This window comes from Colobus angolensis, unplaced genomic scaffold (genome assembly GCF_000951035.1).
Source record: "Colobus angolensis palliatus isolate OR3802 unplaced genomic scaffold, Cang.pa_1.0 Scaffold368, whole genome shotgun sequence".
Classification (NCBI taxonomy): domain Eukaryota; kingdom Metazoa; phylum Chordata; class Mammalia; order Primates; family Cercopithecidae; genus Colobus; species Colobus angolensis.
The window spans coordinates 501642-523183 of NW_012117021.1; the positions used below are offsets into that span (position 1 = coordinate 501642).

At 49.1% G+C, this 21542-nt stretch overlaps 1 protein-coding gene and 1 pseudogene across 1 annotated transcript in view; one reads left to right on the top strand and one right to left on the bottom strand.

Annotated features, from left to right (window-relative positions):
* The window catches only part of KSR1 (kinase suppressor of ras 1), a 149242-nt gene that overhangs the window by 73036 nt on the left and 54664 nt on the right, over positions 1-21542 (bottom strand). The window lies entirely within an intron of this gene.
* LOC105520006 lies at positions 17380-18325 on the top strand (annotated as a pseudogene).

Here is a 21542-nt window from a genome sequence, read left to right on the forward strand (position 1 = left end):
TGGGCCCACCCCAGCCCTGACCAGAGCCTGCCTTACGGAAAGAGAAGAGTATCAGGTCAGCCACAAACAGTTGGTGGGTGCTACTAATACTACAGCAGGCACTCACTAAGTATCTGGGGCTGAAGGAGCTCAGCTCTAGTCCCAGCTCTGACATCTAAAATCAAAGATCTTGGGGAAATCCCCCTTGGTTCAGCTTCAGTTTCACCACCTATAAAAAGAGTATCATTTTATCGAGGTTAAGGCCAAGGGAGCTGCTGTATACAAAGTGCTTGGAACAAGCAAAAAACAAACCACGGGTCCTATTATTCCACCACTGGTTATCCCAGCCATACCCAGGAGTCAGTGTGGCTCCATGAAGGACATTCGTAGCCCTAAAGTCCCTTGACACCATTCCCTTGGGTGAACACAGCCATGGGATCTAGCCTGTGAGCCTCACTTTCCCTACCTGTAAAATGGGGTTGATCTACCTCAAATGGCTGTTGTGAAGGCTTACATGAGAAAAATATGAATGTAAAGTGTTCAGCAAAATGTGTGGAACACAGAAAACACTCTTGCGGCGGCAGCGGACGTGGGTGGTGTTCTTCTCAGGCGAAGCCCTCAGGTTCTCTCTTATTACCTCCCTGGGCAATACAGAAGATATAGGTGGGAATCTGCCAATGTTAGAGATGTTGGAGATGGGACTAAGGAAGACCCTGAAATCTGGTCTTGACTCCAGGACAATGCTGGAGGAACCTGCGAATCAGGTACATTTCTTCTAAAGGCAAGAGGGCCAAGACCTGTACCCACCCAGCTGACTCCAGGTAACCCAATCCCATCCTCCTTTGAGTGCTCACCTCCAACCTCAGCACCAGAGGATGCTAACCTCCAACCTCAGTCACCAGAAATGACATCGGCTCCACTTGTCCAAAGGAACATCTATACCCCCAACCTGGCATCCTGATCGGCCTCAGTGTCATCTGCCACCCCAGCTGTTCTGGTATGACTCTGGCACAGGCCTCCCAAATGGAGGCTCCACGAGTTATCACTTGGATGGTGGTGAGGCTTGTCAGACATCCCTGGAGAGCGTGGGCCTGGTTGAGCCGATACTGTGCCAAGGAGAAGCATGTGCCACTGAAGAAAGAGACTTCTGCAGGTAAAGGACACAGCCCCCAGAACTGTGGGGATCTCCAGAAACATGGAGGCCTCATGCCCCCAACCTGCAGGTCCTTTCCTTGTCATCTTTCCTTTACACTGTGCCCCAACCTGTGTCTCCATAGCTGGTGCCCCTTAGCATCCTGAGCCCATCCTCCATGGTGTGTCATGGCTGTCCCAGGCAACCTACATGTGGGCCAGTCTGATTTGGGAGGCTGGGTTCCTCTGTGGCCACAGAACCAACCATCCCTTGGAGGCTGCCACAGTGGAGCTGGAGCAATAGCTGCCTTGCCTCTAAAAGCGAGACCATTTAGCACCAGCTAAAATGGTAGTCCAGGCAGAAAGCTCCCATGGGCTGCCACAGGGTGTGTGGACAGGGACGGGCCAGTCATTGTGCTGCACTGGCTGGGCAGTGCAGCAGTGACAGGCAGACAACCCATGCCTCCTGTTTACCACCAGCACCTGTTCTGACTGGTCAGAGGCCATGCCTACCATTAGTTAGTGGTGCCATCCCTCCTACGAGAAGCTTGGGTTTGGCAGCCAGGAGGCTCTACCTTTTGCACCATCACGCATCAGCTGTGTGGCAGGATCTAGATCGTGTCATCTTAGTCTCCTCCTCTGTAAAGCAGAGAAAATATAATACATGCCCCACAGCACTGCTGAGAATTTGCTGCAGACTCATGTATGCAAAGTGTTTAGTCCAATGTCCAGAACACATAAAGAGCTCACTAAATAGAACTCTGTTAGTGTTACTCCTGCTCAGCCTGCAGAATGACCTCGAAAAGGAGGTGCATGAAGACTTTTGACAGGTGCCATTTGGATTATACCCCACCCAGGCTTTTTTGCACCTTTGCAAAAAACACCTCTTTCCAGACAACTGACTTTGCAAACAAAGTCAGCTCCACTCTAAAATTGCAGGGCCTGAGATGGGGAGGTCTCTTCTGTGGGCAACTCTCAAACACATGATCTTGGCTATGTTAGCAGCCAGATGCCAAGGCCTATTATAGGTTGTCACCCTAACCCTGACTTTGGTCGTTGGCTGCCACAGGACACTCTCAGTGGCCCAAGTCTTCATGTCTCAGAAGCAGGGCAGGAGGCTAAATCTGTCATGACAGATGTCACAGATGTTAACATATAAATGAACAAATGAATCCAAGGTACAGGCTAACATGGACACCAATTTCCCATGTATAGTAGCAGGCTCCCTCAGTTACAGAATCATGTCAATACTCATTTGTCAATCTAGCAGTGTTAATAATCTCTTCCTTATGTATTGTACCATATCACTTCCTCTGCTTGGATTGTCAGTGAAAATTCCAGAAGCTAGGAATTAGAGTAGATCCCTGATAGCACAAGAGTGACTGATGTTCCAATCTTCACACACAACCCAAAAGCTGGCAATGTCCCTAAAGCACATGATTCCCTCCACAAAATACAGTCATGTGGAACTGAAAACACTACAGACTCTTCCAGACTTCTGATGGGATGCACTGTGTACTCAACATTGAGTAAAGAAAAACAAAGCTATATCGGGATGTGGGTGCTGGGCAGCACACTGGGCGCACTCATTGGCTCAGGGATGCTCACCGGCATGCCTGCCATCGAGTCCAGCCTCAGCCAAATGACAAGTCACTGCTCATCCTTTACCATCACTCGCAAATCATGAAACCACACATGTGAAACCCACAAAACTTAAAGGTGTACTTCATTATTCCCATCTTACAATGAGGAAACCAAGGCACCAGCCTTTGTAACTTTCTTGAATCCTATGGTTAAAGAAGGCATTCCAACCTCAATCTAATATTCTCTATGCACCTCTCAAAATAATGACTCCTGCAACCCACACCCTAAGCTGTCTTGACTGGTACAAGCAGGATGGCAGTGGGCAGGGTCTACCTCTTTTGCGATCCAAAGCCCAAAATCCAGACACGCCTAGACTGTTCCAGTCAGTGAATCCTGTGAATAAGAGCCACAGGCTTGCCCACACCCTCTAAATGTATCTAGCCACCCAACTGGGCCACCACCTCTGGTCCTGACTTGCAGTAACCTACCCTCTGGGCTGTACACCACCCCTGGCTCTAAGCCAGCACTACACTCATTAAAACTAGCCATCATCCTGCCTATAACCTGAGGCCATCCCTTTTAAGAAGATCCTAGCATGCTTTACAGAGTGACATGAAGCAAATGGACAGTCACTCCACTCATCCATCACTTGCCTCTTGTTTTATTTAGTCCTCCTGTGGCAGGTGCAGTTCCTGGACAGCTTCCAGCTCACCAGCACCCACAAGACCCCGACTCCCTCCTCCTCAGTGGGCAGCACCAGACTCTTATGTGGTGCCCACAGCAGTCTTTGCTCCTGCCAAGTCGCTGACTACACCATCTCAAACTTCAGGATGCCACCAAAGCCCTGGCGACTTACTCCAGCCTTCCCTCCAGTGGTCCCTGAAGCTGCTGCTCCTCCTCCACTATTGGCCCGTCCTGTCCATGCCTCAGGGAAGCTCCCCTTACATCTTCCACTTCCTTCCCAAAGCTAGAGTGCGTTTCTGGGAACTTCCCGCCAACCCAGTCAGCTAAGCAGTCTAGCCTTGCTGCCATGGCCAACTTGTTGCAAAATGATTTCTGAGAATGTAAGGAGGCCTCTGGAGGTTGTGATGCAGCCGACAGTTCCACGCACAGGCATGCAGCAACCACAGCACCCAGCTCCAAGGGCACCAGAGACAGCCCTTGGCTCCAGCACTGCCCAGCCCTCAAGGGCACCCATGGGGGCTGACATTCACGGGCATGGGGCAGAGCAGGAGAAGCACACGGGGAAAGTGGGGCGAGGAGAGGAGAAAGTACAAGTGACCTCAACCCTTAAGCTGGGCATTTCGCAACAGCCAGCCCTCGCCCAGCCCGGCCCGCACCCGCACTCTCCTGGGGAAGCTGCCAGGCTTTTGCATTTGTGTAGAGACAACCTCCCCGCCAAGCCTCCCACCAGCAATCCTGCCTTGACGTCAAACTCAGAGTCGGGAAACTTCAAACACAAACAAACAAGTCTAACCCAGACCACAAGTGGAGACGTTCCCAAGGAGGCCAGGGGTGAGAACGGCCACAGCTGGGAACTCAGGGCCTCCTGCCCTTTCCTCAGCTCCACTGGGAATGCAAAGTCTGAGGACCTGACAACAGACTGTAGATGGGAGGTTCAACCCCAGGCTGAGGAAAAACGAGCTCACTTGTCTAAGAGTATGACTGACTGCCTTTGGCTGGTGCAGCAGTGGGTGCAAGAGACCCTGTATGGAAGCACTGATGAGTTAGTTCCTCTGTGCAACTAAGCACCCACCTTAGATAAATCACTTGTTCCCACTGCTCCAGTACTAAGCATGAGCAGTCAGGGAAAGAAGAGACTATGTGGTCAAATATGGGTTCAAAGGAGCCATAATGCTTCCTGGGAAATGCAGAGCTTGGGCTGGGCCAGGGTGAATGGCCAAGGGCCCGAGTTTTCTCAGCAACAACTGCTAGGCCATTTCACACGCCATGGAGGTTGCGAGATGCAGAACTGAAGAGGAAGGCATTTCCCTGACCTAACAGCCTAATACAGCTCCCACCTGCAAAGCCAAGGTGAGTCCAAACACTGCTCTTCAGAAAGCAATTCTTTGAAAAGCCAGTAAATGATCTGTCTTGATCTGCCTTTCAAGTTTTCCTTCCTACCTCAATTCGACACAACCACCCCCCAATACCTCATGTGCTATTGGTACCAGCAGTCCTTAGGGGTTGTGGGGACCAACAGGACTAAATCATGAGAAAGAAAGACACCCACTTTACCCCCTAACTCCCCTGTGCCTGAAGCAATTGAATAAGGGCAACGAAGAACTTCTGCCCATCATCCAGTCATTCAACAACCAAACCTCTTCCCGTTGCCAGGCACTGTTGGACTCTAAGGACAACAGTCATAAGCAGCAAGGGTTCATAATTTTCAGGAACCCACACAAGTCGGGGGAACAGATGTGTCCACACAGACACCTGACCGAGGGCTAGGAAAGGCAAAGCAACAGACAGCAGTTCTGTCCCAGTATGAGCGTCCATGACACAGCAGCCCCGCTGCTCGGTGCTTCTGCTGGGAGGCTGAGGGGAGTGCTGGCCCAGGTGTCAGGAGCCACAGGTGCGGTGTTGCTCACAGACCAGATCCCTCAGCAGCACGGCCTGTGTCCCAGTTCAAACACACACTCCATGTGTTTGTCTGAAGGTCACCAGGCCCACAGCGCACAGCCATGAACTAGTTTTTCCCTCCGCTCAACCCCTCAATCACAACAGGTAATCCTGGAGTATTACTGACATTGCACACTGAAAGGGACCTGGGTGTGAATTACCAAGCAGGGGCCTAGGGGAAAAGGCAGAGGCTGCACCTAATGGCAAAGGTAGATTTCTGCCAATGGGCCAAACCCCTTACCTATCCTTAAGGCCTGTTCCCTGGGGAGCCACTGGAGGGGAGGGATGGGGAAGGCAAGGCACCTTAAACTCTGACCTATGTGCACCAACTATGAGAAGGAGACCGTGCCCGATGCTGGAAAGATAGAGGGCTTCCTTTCCAGGGATGTGACTGTTGGCTTAGCAACTCAGGCCCTCACAGAAAAGGACAAAGGGCTGGACAGGGGCAAGGGGCAAGGACAGATGAGTGCCCCGGACACCAGGGATCAATGAATGCAGTGTGAACTCCCCCAGAAGGATGAGGGGCGCCTGAACCGCCACGCCCCATGGAGCACCATGCTCAGACTGCTCATCTCCACCTAATATCAGCTCCCAGCTTCTCCCTTGCTCACAGGAGCCAGTTTTGTTCAGGGTAGCACTGTGCCCAGTGATGAACTGGTCTCAGTCAGTGGTTTGCAGCCCGGTCTTCATATCACAGCCCACGAGCCTCAGCTTCAGCAAGTGTGACATAATTGATCTGGATGGGGTCCCTGCACAGCCATCATGATGATTCAGTCCCCACTTTCAGCTTCCCTTGAAGCTGGTTAGCTGTGACAGTTTTGGCTAATGAGGCATGAGCACCCGCCTGCTAGGGGAACTGCTGGGAAAGCATGGGACAGATCTTGGTGCTGCCCAACACCTCCTGCCCATTTTGAAGACGGACAAGCTGCAGCAGCCATCTCGCAACCACAAGGATGGCAAGAACTGCCTGGAAAACCAGACAGCATCCCTGTTCAGCTGCAAAACCAGCACATGTGTGCCACCTAACTCCAGGCTCATTACAGGAGAAACATAATGGCCTCTTCCAGTCACATTTTCTGTTACTTGCAACCAAAAGTAGTTCTATTAAGTCCACACTGTTCCAAACCTCCTTCTACAGCTAATGTTTCTAAGGCTGAGGCTTCCTGCTGGCTTCCAGAAAACCTACAACAGCAAAAAAGAGGTATCCCTCATTCTTCTTCGAACCACATGCCATCTAAAAGCATTCTTCCAAAAGTTCTTAAATCTCGAAGAGCAGGTAATTTTTATGAAGCCCAACTTAACAATCTTTTTTTATTTCCTATCTAGGAGATATTTGTCAAGCCCACATTCACAAACATGTTCTCCTGGGTTCTAGAAGTTTTATTGTTTTATCTTTTTTATTCAGGTTTTTGATCCACTTTGAGCTGATTTTTGTATTCCAGGACTGTTTTAACCACAACTGGATATATTCTATTTAACTGGGCATTCCTATGTACTAGGTATCATGCTATATACATTCTATATTATCTCACCTAATACCTACATGAATCCTCTGATAGGTATTTTTATTTTATTGTTTGTTTATTTATTTATTTATTTGAGACGGAGTTTCGCTCTTGTTACCCAGGCTGGGGTGCAGCGGCCTGATCTCGGCTCATTGCAACCTCCGCCTCCCAGGTTCAAGTGATTCTCCCACCTCAGCCTCCCAAGTAGCTGCAATTACAGGTGCCCGTGACCACGTTCAGCTAACTTTTTGTATTTTTAGTAGAGACGGGGTTTCACCATGTTGGCCAGGCTGGTCTCGAACTCCTGACCTTAGGCGATCTGCCTGCCTCGCCCTCCCAAAGTGCTGGGATTACAGGTGTGAGCCACTGCACCCAGCCAGGTACCATTATTAATCTCATTTTACAGCTGAGGAAACTGAGGCTGAGAGTTACATATCCTTGAAAAAGGACCCTAGCATACTGTAAACCACATGGAGTACCTTAGAGTACCTTCAAATCCATTATATAACAGACATTTGCCGTGAGCTAGAGATATGGAATCCTTGTTGTTCTACCCTGATTCAGTTGATGCTGAGTGTTTGGGAATACAACCCCCAGCTGCACCCCTGCACTTAGGAAGACACATGAAGACTCAGTTTCCCGGAGTGCACAAGGGGAGTGTGGAAGTGAAGCAGGCTATGTAAGATCTTGCATTTGCTAGAGAAAAAGAATAGGTGGGGAGCCCCTGCTCCTGGCAGTGGGTGGTGAGGGTTCTTCTTCCCTACTGTAGTCACAGGATCATCTGAGTCTGCAATACGAGTGTAGACGACCACAGCAGATTGAAGATGGCCACAAAGTATATGACACTCCTCCAATCTAGAGGTCTATTTCCTCTCCCCTTGAACCTGGGTTGGTCTGCGGCTACTTTGTCCAACAGAGTACAGAGTCTCCCAGAGCCCTGACTACTATGACGAAGAGACCATAATGAGTGGCCCTGGGCCTGCCCCTGATGGAATCGTCCCCACCCAGGAGCCAGTGCACGAGCAGGGCCTTCTTGGACCCTCCAGATCAATGGCTGGTACCGCTTTTGTTTCAGTCAGGGAACCCAGTTCATGCAGGTCCTACAAAGTTCCAGAAGGTCCTGGAATGCCACACTCAGGCATCTGCACTCAATCTTGCAGGCGTGGGGTGGGAGGCAAAGGAAAAAACGTGATCAGATTTGCATTTCTGAACAATTCTCATTCTGGAAACCATAAGGAGGACAGATCAAAGTGGGTGTGGAGAAACCAAAGACAGGAAAATCAATTAAGCAGCACTGCAATTCAGCAAATGATAAGAACAAAAGGTAATTTAGTTAGTGGTAGTGTGGGTGTAGAGGAAGGGGAAGATTCTAGAGCTGTTTTATTAGTGTTTTTACTATAAAGACATGACTTCCCTTCTTGCTTGTCCAGGGAATTTCTGGCATACCAGCATACCTTTAGCAGGAAGCTGAAGCACTGAGTTTCTCCAGCAAATGAGCCGCCCAAGCAGAGCCCTGTTTGTTGTTTGATTTACTAGGACTTGGTGGTTCTCGGGGAGGGGCCCTTCGACTGGAGATTCCACCCTCAAAGGGCACTCAGCCCACAGGCAGCCCCAGCCCAGCTGTCTCTCACTTCAGCGCTGTGCCTGCCCTGTCTCCCAGGCAGAGGGGAACCCTATGTTTGCCAACAGCACAAGCCGCCGCTCCAACAGTACCATCTCCAACTCTTCCCCACACCCCTGGGGGTGGGTCAGACAGAAAGCAATTGTAGAGAGGCAGTGTCTGCCATCGTGGCCAGGCCCCATAGGGCCCTCTCCAGCCAGCTGGGGATGCTGCTTCCATCCACCCGTCTCCATCCCATATGCAGGGCAGGAAGCATACTATCCCCTAAAGAAGAGTGGGCCTAGGTGCTCCTGGCAAGACAGAGAGGGAGATTTAATCATTTTAATCAGAAAGACCATGGATATTAGAGTGAGACAGACCCAAGTACACATCTCACCCCTGACTCCTACCAGCTAAGGGCCCATGGGCAATTGAATGTCTGAGCCTTTATTTCCTCTGCTATAAATGAGGGGCAAAGAGCAGCCTCAAAAGATCACTGTGAAGACAAAACAATATGACACAGCAGCTGGCTGACGGCGAGCTCCCAGCAAAGATTCCTTCCCATCTTCCTTCGCTGCAATCTTAATCTTAACATCAAAGCTATGCCTTTGGCAGCCGATAGGAAAACCAGGACGGGTGACTGGGGAAGAGCGCAGAAGGCAAGAGTCCAGATGAAGGATCACGATTGTTGATCTGTTAATGTATCTGCAAGCTTCCCACCGAACAAGGAGAGCAACCGGCTGTGAAATGAAGCTGTATGCATGAGGGTAGTTCAGCATCCACACTCTTTTAACAATCCACTTGTACCAAAGGCCCAAGGAACACCTCTGGCACCAAACCACCACGCTGAGTTTCAAATGAGACCAGAATTACCCCTAGTGACATGACTGTCTGTTCTTTCTGTGGCACACACAAATGTGATGACTGTGTACCTTATGGATACTTGGTTGCAGCACCTCACACTCAGTCACGGCACTGCAGAGTTTACGAAGCGCTCTGGCAAGACAGCACCTCATCTGATCCTCACTGCAAACCAAGGCTCAGAGGTAAAGGGACATGGCCAAGGCTACACACCATCCTATGTTGTGGCGCCAGCTTCACAACCACTGCCCACCCCAACTCCCACCCAGGAAAGCACGATTTTAAATTCATAGATTAAAACAAAGCACCCCTGAGACACTGCGTCCCACCCAGGGTCACTCCCAGTTGTGACCTCAGGGACCTCTTAGATGCCTCTCAGGGAAGAAAGTCCTGACAAGGACAATCACGCTTTTCCTAAGCAATCTGAGAAGGTCACTGATTAGCCACAGCCATCTCCACTGTATAACATCCTCAAAGCTCTTTTCCTAAGGGACCATTTTGTCTGGTCAGAGGAAGGAGATATGGGATGTAGGGGAAATAAAAATCAGACCTGGAACCCAGGAATAAAATTGCAGCAAGGTTTAGGTGATATCAGCTCTGGGAGGGAGAAAGAAGGCAAGACCACCCTTTCTAATAAGCAATGGCTAAAGATAACGCAGTTATCCCCCTAGGCCCTGTGCACCTCAGGCAACACAGCTGTAACTGGGCTCAATCACCAGCACCACCATTAGTGGGGGATGAGAAAGGGCTCAGGGGACAGGATGCCACCGCTGCATAATCCCAGGAATGCCAGCCAGGGGCAGTATAGTGATGGATAGTCAGGTGCTGGGGCCTACAGGCCAACAGACCAGGGTTCAAATCCCAGCTCGGCCACTGACTAGCTGCTTTAACTCAGATTATTTAACCACTCTCTGCCTCAGTTTCCTTATCTGTAAAATGGGGGAAGAGGGGGATGTCTGTTGCTTCACATGAGGCCTGCTAAAATAGATTAACACTCATTGTCAGCCATCTCTATCATGAAAATTCCAGTCTCTTGTATTCTTTGAAAGCAGTTAGTCTGACTTGTTTATTGCTTTAAGATTCTTAAACACATTCCTGGATGACTCCATCTACATGGCATGTCCCAAGCTACCCTAGTGTATTCCTTGAAAAGGGGCAAACATAGACAAGGTCAGGCATGGCTGGAACATACCCACACTGATAGGATGGCTTTCCTGGCCCTTACTTCATTCTCAGGAGGTCAAGAGCTGGGCACACCCGAGCCAAACTGTGCAACACAAACCTCTGAGCACAGTCTGTGCAGAAGAGGCAGGCAAACCAGGATGGGTAACAAGATACACACAGCCCGAAGAAGTCAGCCAAGCAGAGGCCTGGCCCGCAGGCTGCAAGGGGAGCTACTCTCCAGACCTGAATAGCAGTGACACGGCTGAAAAAGACACACACACACACACACACACACACACACACACACACCTGTCACCCTGGACAAGCTCTAGCTGAACAGAGTGGGGATGCATCTCAAAATAAAGAGAGACGGTATGCTGCCAAGCTCCCAAGAAATGAACTGACCACCCTTACTGAAGAAATTAGACAATGATAGCTAACTCCAACAAGGGTGGCTATCATGCGCTAGACACTGCTTTAAGTGCTTTATGCGTACAGTCAGCACTTAGGATCTGTGGGTTCTGCATCCATAGATTCAATGGCAGATCAGAAGTCTTTTTTAAAAAACGAATGGTTGTGGCTGGGCGCGGTGGCTCACGCCTGTAATCCCAACACTTTGGGAGGCCGAGGCGAGCGGATCACGAGGTCAAGAGATCAAGACCATCCTGGTTAACATGGTGAAACCCCGTCTCTACTAAAAATACAACAATTAGCTGGGCATGATGGTATGCATCTGTAGTCCCAGCTACTCGGGAGGCTGAGGCAGGAGAGTCGCATGAACCCTGGAGGCAGAGGTTGCACTGAGCCAAGATTGTGCTACTGCACTCCAGCCTGGTGATAGAGTAAGACTCTGTCCAAGAAAAAAAAAAAAAAAAAAAAGGGTTGCATCTGCATCTGTACTGAGAGGGCTTGAGAATTTGGATTTTGGTATCCTAGGGGGTTCCTGGGAGCAGTCCCCTGTGGATACCAACGGACAACTGAACTAACTCACTTAATCCTTGCAACAAACCTATGAGACACGCCCTAACATAACTATCCCCATTGTACAGAGGCATAAACTGAGGATGAGGAACAGTCCCACATCATGTGGCTAGTAAGTGGCAGAGCAAGAAACTGAACCCAGGAAGTTCAGCTGCTCAGCCCATGCTCTTAACCATGGGTTACATTACCTCCTTGAATGACTGAGACTTTTGGGGTACCTACTGTCCATCAGGCCAATGCTGGGCATCTTGGTACAAATGTTCTCATGTATATAAAAGGACTCAGAGAGTCAGGAAGCTAACCCAACGTCACCAGCTGGTATGTGCCAGAGCCAACTTAAACTCATAAGAGGCTGATGCCCCATGCTGTCCCTCCAGGCTTGAGGCGCTGGGTCTGACCTTCCACAGTTCGAAGGCTGACCTTTCCCACTGTGCTCCACCAGCAATGATGCAGATGGAGACATCACTGACACACGGCACATGAATCCTGGTGAGGAGCCCCGGGGATGCTCTGCCACCTGATCAGGAGGAGGCCAGAACCTTCCAGAAGGCCTGTGGGAAAAGCAGTGCCTGGGAGAGAGTCCACCAGCTCCAACCTTTTTCCTAGCACAGTCCTCTCCTCCATAGCGGCCTGTAAGCCACATCCTACCCCATCCCACCCGCTGACAAAGAATCAGAGCCAGGGCCTCCTGCTAGTTCTCCAGTCGCAAGGGCTCTCTGTATTTAGCTTTCTGACGTAACAGCTCAAAGCGGAGATGCACGCACTCACTCTTGCTTAAGACCCGATTTCACTCACACAGACCTCAGGGCAACTCAGTCTCAAGTGCTGCAGGCTGGCCTCACAGAGCAGCCCGTACTTGAAATGTACCTCTGCCATGCAGGACAGCACATTCCTAAGGAGGCCAGTTCTCCCACAGCCTATTCCCAGGTGACCCAGCTACTGTAACCCTCCAGGTGGAGGATAGCTCACCCGCACGGAGAAAAACCGGGCAAACCCTACAGGGCTCTGCATCTCCTGCCCTCTGGCCTTTGCAATCAGCCCCATCTAGGGACCACGTCAACCAGTGGGGATTATTAGCAGGACCAGACTCGTCTTGAGATGTCTGAAATGCCTTTAAATTACAAAATCCTTGGATGTTCTAAGAAGGGCCTAAGGTCATCTCACAGAAATAGATGAAAAACTGATGAGAAAACTGAGGCCCAGAGAGGGACCACGACTCAGTCAAAGTCACACAAAGTAGAAGGCAGTGCCAGGACGGTCTCCAGGTCTCCTGGTTCTGGTCCAGCTCTCTTTCCCCCATATTGGACGGCAGAAGGCCTGGTTCAACCTGCTGTGAGCGACTGGTCTAGCTGGTAACACTGGTTCCCTATTTTTATTTAACAAACAGGGACTGTTTTAAGAAGTGTATAGAATGCTAACTCATTTCATCTGGGGAGGTGGGTGTTATCACTATCCCCACGTGGAGGTGAAAGACAGAGAGATAAAGTAACTGTCCAGGGTGGAAGGTGAACCCAGGCAATGTTATTCCACCATCCAAACCTGAGCCTTGAGTGCTGCAGTGGCCTTTGTCACCGCAGCTCCTCAGGGTGCCACTGGCTGTGTGCTGTAGTGCTCTCTGGAGCTCAACAGCATGTTCCAAGCAGCTGCTCAGAGGAGCCACCTCCAGCACAGCACACATCTCAGCAACCCCACAGGAGGGGTTCTCCCCCAACACTCGCCCACAGAACGCAGGGGCCAGATCTGCCATGACGGATCCGAGTCTGCGACCAGGCAGAAAACGGACCCAGGTATTCACTATACCCCCTCCAGAGACCTGCAGCATGTGACCAGGGCCACCCCCTCAGCTTACTGTCAGGGGAAACGTTTTGCCAGGCAGCCCCTCCAAAGGCATGGCCTCTCGGTCACCTGCACCCTCTGTAACCCTGGGCCTGTGAGGCAGAAGGGGGCCGCCCTGCAGTGCCAAGGCCATGATCCAGCACGCAGGACTCTGCACCTTTGTGCACGGCCTCTTCAAGGCTCAACATCTTGAGTTTTCTTCCTGAAAAAGGAAGCCATTTCTCAACATATTGCTACACACAGAGACTGAGAAACACAAACCGAGAGGCAAATGGGGCACTGGCCCCAAGGGAGGAGAATGAAGCGGGGAAGGGCTGGTATGGGCCAGTCTGCCTGGGGTAACCAGCAAAGGGACAAGGAAACACCCAACATAAACTTGTCCATCCCGACATTGTTTACTAGAGGGACACAGTGCAAACAACCCAAAGACCCAACAATAGAAGCACAGCTAAGGAGGCGATGGTAAAACCACTTACTCAACTATGACAAAGCCACTGAGCAGGTTTACAAAAACATAGGAAGTTTTTTGTGGTATTTTACTAAGTGACAGGCAGGACAAAAAAGTCTGCATGATGGATGGCAAGAACTACGTAAGCAAAACTTTGTACACACAGTCTTTGCCTGGAAAACACAACTGAAAGAAAACACAGCAGAAATGTCATTTATGAATGGGCTGATCTGAGTGGGAAGGCTATAGGTAATCATTTTCTTCCTTCTACTTTTCTGTGTTTTCCAAATGTTCTGTAATTACTGTGTACTGATTTTATAAGGCTATGAATGGTAATAATACATTTTAAAATGTCACAAGAGGAAAAGGGAGGGTGCTGGTGCTTCTCTTCTAGCAAAGGGAGAAAGGTCCAGGAGCCCATGGTAGACGTACTATTTGGAGCAGATCCCTGCTCAGGCTGCCATGCCCAACCTCACCGCTAAGGCCGGCTTTGCCGGTTACTCCATCTGCCCTGCTGGGTGTTTTATTTTGTTTTGTTTTGTTTTTTTGAGACAGGGTCTCACTCTGTCGCTTAGGCTGGAGTGTGGTGGTGTAATCAGTGTAGCCTCGACCTCCCAGGCTCAAACGATCCTCCCACTTCAGCCTCCTGAGTACCCAGGACCACAGTCGCACACAACTACACTCAGCTAATTTTTATATTTTTTGTACAGATGGGGTTTCACCATGTTGCCAAGGCTGGTCTCAAACTCCTGGGCTCAAGCAATCCACCCACATCAGCCACCCAAAGTGCTGGGATTACAGGCGTGAGCCACTGCGCCCAGCCCCTGCTGGGTCTTTAGATGGAGCAAAACCTCACTGATTCCAAAGGGAAAGATGCGGAAGGAAGAGCAATTTCATAAGATGGCATTAGACTCATTTTGCTGACGGGTGTGGGATGGGCTGGTTTGTTTTTTAAGAACAGTGTGTGTCCATCTACTCATCCATTCAGGAGTATCGAGTACCCACTAGTTACCCAGTATGGTGCCAAGGCCCTGCAAACAATACAGAAATGAATGACCCATCTCCTACCCTAAAGACCTCAGATTCAAGTGGGGGCCAAAGATATCAAATTACAATGCAAAAGTGTCTTTGACAAGGGTTTTCAGATACATGCAGGCTGTGAGAATTTAAATATGAAAATAAAAGCTTCTAGCTTCAGAGAAAAGACAGGTGTCAGGAAAAAGTTCATGGAAAAGATGAGCTTTGAATTGGATCTTGAAGAATGAGTGGGGTTGCATGAAGAAGTCAGTTAAACAGGCCAAGGAAATATACATGTTTATCTCAAAGGAAAGTTACCTCTGCCAGCAACGGTAACAAACCTCCCACCTTAATAATAAGCAAGGAAATACAAAATGGAAACATATGGGTAGATGTTTGGCAACACTGGCAGAGGGACTCCCCAGTGTGGCTGTGGTAGGAGCATGGCAGGAGCGTGGAACGGCATCGCCCCCCTGGAGGGCAGCAGAGAAACAGGACGATGCAACAGAAGCCCCACAAGCGGCCCCCACCCCTTGAGCCAGACTCCACTTCTAGGAATTTATCCTAAAGAAACAATTAAGTGTAAGCATAAGCCTATTCAGGGAAGTGTAACTTAAAATAGCCAAACATGGGGAAGTAGGTAACTACATTCTGGTGTGTCAATCACAGAAAACTATGAGGCAACTTTTTGTTTTCTTTAAAGTCCCTTTTAACAGTGTATTTAATGATATGAGGCAATGCCCATAATCTTCTAGAAAGTTAGCAACTCAAGATAAGGGAACTACATTTGCAGTATGATCTCCACGTATCTTTTTTATTTTAACTTAAAGGCATTAATTTTCTTTTTTCAAGTTTGAGGTCAATTTCTATTTTTATAGCAAAATTAACATCTCAAAATGTAAACACTGGAAATAGAAGTTTTATTTTTTACTTTTTTGTATTTTCAAAGAACAGGTATCATTTTTATAATTATAAAATGTTATTCAAATTGAAAGAATAATAAATGGAGCTTTTTTTTCCCAGTAGGTTTTTGGGGAACAGGTGGTATAAGCTTTGTTTTGGGATTTTTGTTTTTTGTTTTTTTCCAGTAGAGACAGGGTCTCTCTCTCTTGTCACCCAGGGTGAAGTGCAGTGGCGTGACCATGGCTCACTGCAGTCTCACACTCCCAGGCTCAAGCAATCCTCCCATTTCAGCCTCCTGAGTAGCTGGGGTTACAGGTGAACACCACTACCCCTGCTAATTTTTTAAAATTTCTGTAGAGGCAGAGTCTCACCATCTTGCCCAGGCTGGTCTCAAACTCCTAGGTTCAAGAGATCCTCCCTTCTTTGCCTCCCAAAGCACTGGGATTACAGATGTGAGTCACAGTGCCTGGCCCATAAATGAAGTTTCAATAGGAAGAGAAGAGGGCATCCTAGGCTTAAAAAAACAGCAGAAGCCAGAAGAGAAGAAGTACAGGTCTCTCCTGGGATGGAGAAAGAACTGAACATCATGGTTAGACAGAGCTGGGCTCATGTACTGGATCTACTCTTTCCTAGCGGTGTGACCTTTAACAAATTACTGACCTAGTCCTGAGCTTCAGTTTCTCCCAAAGACTAAATGTGTTAACTTGGCCAGGCACAGTGGTTCACGCCCGTAATCCCAGCACTTTGGGAGGTTGAGGTGGGCGGATCACCTGAGGTCAGGAGTTTGAGACCAGCCTGGCCAATATGGTGACATCCTCTCTCTACTAAATATACAAAAATTACCCAGGTATGGTGGCATGCACCTGTAATCCCAGCTACTCAGGAGGCTAAGGAACAAGAATCGCTCGAACCGCAGTAGGCGGAGGCTGTAGTGAGCTGTGATGGCACCACTGCCCTCCAGCCTTGGCAACAGAGTAAGACTCCATCTCAAAAATAATAAAAAATAAAATAAATGCATTAACTTACACAGAATACCTACTCGATATGCTAATTAGGTCAGAGCCTTTTCTACTGACCAATAAAACAAATTCCATCCTGGATGACCCACAAGAGGTAGGGATATTCATTTATGAGACACATAATCAATGTAATAACAGCATGTGGGGAGAGCAAAGAAACACTACATTAAAGATATCATACAAACCCTCCCAATTTCAGAAACATTAAACTATGAAATATATCCTAAAATCAAGAAACTATGGAAATTTATGTCTTCTAAAGATAGTGCTGACCAGGATAAATCATTTGGTGAAAGCCCAAGATATTACTGTTTTTCTCATGATTCTTATACAGTCTGATCTGTGCCCCAAACAAGAAGTCAGGCCGGGCACGGCTCATGCCTGTAATCCCAGCACTTTGCAAGGTCAAGGTGGGCAGATCACTTGAGGTCAGGAGTTCAAGACCAGCCTGGCCAACATGGTGAAACCCCATCTCTACTAAAAATACAAAAATTAGCCAGGCATGGTGGCTGGCCCCTGTAGTTCCAGCTACTCAGAAGGCTGAGGCAGGAGAATCGCTTGAACCCAGAAGGCGGAGGTTGCAGTGAGCCAAGATCATGCCATTGCACTCCAGCCTAGGTGACACAGAAAGACTCTGTCTCAAAAAAGAAAAAAAAGGGGGGGCGGGGCACGCTGCTGCAGTGTCTCCTTTTGTCATCCAGGCTGGAGTGCAGTGGTGCAAACATGGCTCACTGTAGCCTTGACCTCCTGGGCTCAAGCAGTCCTTCTGCCTCAGCTTTCCAAGTAGCTGGGATTACAGGATAGCTAGCGGCCAGGAGAAATATAATGGAAAATGCAAAACAATGAAATTATAAAACCTGCCAAATATTTCTTAGAACTAGAAAAGAGCACCCTGCTGGCTTTAGTAGAAAAGTACAAATATGTGCTGGAATGTAAGAAAAGTAATACACGAACTATTGGCCTTAAGCAATGTACTTGCAGGCGCTGGCCCACAAATACAACTCTCAGCCGAGCTGTCCCTGCCAGATTTCAAACAGCTGAAGAAGTGCTGGGAGAACATCAAGGCTCGGACCAAAACAATTATGGCCCATGAAAGGAGAGAGAAGGCGAAAGGCAGCGTCCGCCCCTCCTGAGTACCCATGTCCTAGGGAAGGAGATCACCAGCATGCTGCTGGAGCATCTCCACTTCCTGCAAAGCCCCAGCCGCCCCCCAGGAGGAGCCCGAATACCACCCCGACGCCAGGGCCCAAGAATCATTTGCTGTTTCAAATACAGAACTGCGCAATGATGAGAAAGAGTTCATACGTTTTCCAGTACGTTAAGAGGACCTCTCAACCTGAACCCTGGTGTTCAGCTGTCAGAATAACAGCCAGGAGCAAAACCTACAGGAGCAAAACCTCTCAGGAAGGTGCTTTAAAGAAGATGCATGAGGAAGAATACCATCAACAAATGTCCATCTGACAACTGCAACTGATACAAATGAATGAGGTACATTGTGGCCAAAATCCAGCAGATGGAGTGAGAGTGTGAGATGGCAGAGGAGGAACACAGGATAAAAATGGAAATTCTCAATAAAAAGATGTATTGGGAAAGAAAACTACAAAGTTTTACCAAGGAATGGCCTCTTTCCTCTTTCCCAATTCACCCTAAGACTTTGGGGGTGGCTCTCTTTTAATTAATCTGTGTTGGCAAAGAATGTCTGGAACATGGACTTGCGGTCAGTAATCTGTAACACAGCTACAAATAGGAAAATTCGAGTGGTAATGAGAGGTGACAACGTGCTAGCAGCCCTTGCTCTCGGCACCTCCTCAGCCTCGGGGTCCACTCTGGCGGCGCTTGAGGAGACCTTCAGCCCGCCACTGCACTGTGGGAGCCTCTCTCTGGGCTGGCCAAGGCTAGGAGCTGGCCCCCTCTGCTTGCGGGGAGGTGTGGAGGAAGAGGTGTGGGCGGGAACCCGGGTTGCATGCAGGGCTCACAGGCCAGCACGAGTTCCAGCGGGTGCGGGTGCAGGCTCCACGCCCGCACACGGAGCGGCTGGCCTGCGCTACCGGCCCAGGGCAGTGAGGGGCTTAGCACCCAGGCCAGCAGCTGCGGAGGTTGCCCCGGGTCCCCCAGCAGGGTCCGCTGCCAGCGCTGCACTCAAATTCTTAGCTGCCTTCCCACGCGGCAGGGCTGGGGACCTGCAGTCCACCATGTCTGAGCTCCCCCATTGCAGTGGAGCCTCCCCCATGGGCGCTGCCCCCTGCTCCATGGCGCCCGGTCCCATCAACCGCCCAAGGGCTGAGGAGTGCAAGCGCTGCTGGGGACTGGCAGGCAGCTCCGACTGCAGTCTGGTGCGGGATCCACTGGGTGAGGCCACCTGGGCTCTAGCTAAGGGATTGTAAACGCACCAATCAGCACTCTGGGTCTAGCTCAGGGTTTGTAAATGCACCAGTCAGTACTCTGTGCCTAGCTCAAGGTTTGAAAATACACCAATTGGTACTCTGTATCTAGCTAACCTAGTGGGGACTTGGAGAACTTTTCTGTCTAGCACTGTGTGTCTAGCTCAAGGATTGTAAACACACCAATCAGCACTCTGTGTCTAGCTCAGGGTTTGTAAATACACCAACTGGTACTCTGTAGATAACTCTGTGTCTAGCTAACCTAGTGGGGACTTGGAGATCTTTTCTGTCTAGCACTCTATGTCTAGCTCAAGGATTGTAAATGCACCAATCAGTACTCTGTCAAAACAGACCAATCAGCTCTCTGTAAAATGGACCAATCAGCTCTCTATAAAATGGACCAATCAGCAGGATGTGCCTAGGGTCAGATAAGGGAATAAAAGCAGGCTGCCCGAGCCAGCAGGAGGCAACCCACTCAGGTGCCCTTCTACACTGTGGAAGCTTTGTTCTTTTGCTCTTTGCAATAAATCTTGCTGCTGCTCACTCTTTGGGTCCATACTGCCTTTATGAGCTGTAACACTCACCGCAAAGGTCTGCAGCTTCACTCCTGAAGCCAGCGAGACCACGAACCCACTGGGAAGAACGAACAACTCCAGACGTGCTGCCTTTAAGAGCTGTAACACTCACCGCGAAGGTCTGCAGCTTCACTCCTGTCAGCGAGACCATGAACCCACCACAAGGAAGAAGCTCCAGACACATCTGAACATCTGAAGGAACAAACTCCGGACACACCATCTTTAAGAACTGTAACACTCACCGCGAGGGTCCGTGGCTTCATTCTTGAAGTCAGTGAGACCAAGAACCACCAATTCCAGACACAGTAGTAGTAATTTATTTAAGAATTCATTCAGAGAAACAGCTGCACCCTTTGTACCCCTTAAGTGGCAAAGAAGTTGTTATAGTCTTCTGAAAATTATCACTATGAGTGCTATAATTCTGAATGTAATGTCTCTTAATTAGAATTCATACAAGAATCATGAGAAAGAAAACCAAACCAAAAAAAAAAAAAAAAAGAAAGAAAGAAGGTGGTTGCAGTTACCGAATAGATCCGGATGCCATAGGGGTAAGGCCCCACCTTCCAAGCAAACTGTCCCAAATTGGAAAGGGCTGTTTTCATTCTCCCTATAGCACACCTGTATTTCTCCAGTTTGATGTTTAGGGAGAAGATTTACGCAAATGTCTGAATGGCAAATCTTGCTAGACTACCTGGGGTATCCTTAGCCCCAACTACCTCATCCTCTTTCAGATGAAGAAGGCACCAGGAACACCAAGGTCAGCTGCCTTAAGATTAAGCAGCTGCAACCTGGAAAAGCTTAAGGTTTAGAGAGAACCTTTGGAAATCTTTGTAATCTTTGGGAAAAAAATGCAAACTCAGTGACCAAACTGTAAGGGGTGGAGAACTACATCCTCTCCTAAATGCCAGGCTTTGGGAAACTCAAGATAAGCCTTCAGAGGAGACCCAGGAGGCTCAGCTCATTCTGCTACTATAATCAGCATCTAATCCTTGCCATGGTTCTTAGCCATGTGTCAGGCACTGTTCCGAGTACATTACTTGTGGTAACTCATTTATTCTCCCAACGAAAGAAGAAACCGATGTGCAGAGGTAACTTGCCCAAAGCCAGAGCCAGAACCAACCCATGCAGTGCCTTTGTGCAAGGTGAAAGAGTGCCTCACATCCTCTGCACATACACAGCACAGACCCACAAAAGGCATATTCCTGGCAATAAGGGTAGTCTGGATTTCAGGAACCCTTCACCACGTTGTACAGTGCACAACCTGCTTGACTGTACACAGCCCCGTCCAAGTTCACACAGTAAGTAAGAGGCAGAGCTGGAATCTGAACCCAGGCCACCTGGCTCCCAGGTCTGCTACCAAGTAACAAGCAGGCACAGTTTCATATTAAATAAGTGACCTGAAAATTAATGCAACTCAGAATATACAGAAGCACTGATGCGGGTGACTGAGAGCACAGTTCTGTGTGTCTGGAATGATCACATTTTCAGTAACGATGAGACAATGCTCTGACATTTACGACTTCATGGGCACAAGATTTTTTTCTTTCTTACCATTTCTAATGGGAATATTTCTAAAATGTGCCCCACCCTTTTCCACCTTATAGCATAATGTAATATACCCTGCTTGAACTCCACAACACCACTGCCACTCCAGGACCCCACAGCCCCCCTCCCTGCCTTTTTCTGCCACTCTGCCTGCAGCCTTCTAATCCTGGGTAATCTCTTCTTCTCTGCTCCTGTAATTGCTACTGGAGGAAACCCAATGTGCAGGTGGGTTGGGGACATCCAAAGTTTTAGGTTTTGACCTACTTCCTCTGGCTTAGCAGCTCTTTGACTTGATCCTATCTAATTCCTTGCTCTTCCCCAATTCCTGGGGCAGCATCTCACCAGTTTCATGCTCTACAAGCCCTGTTGCAGAGACACTGGAGGCCACTGG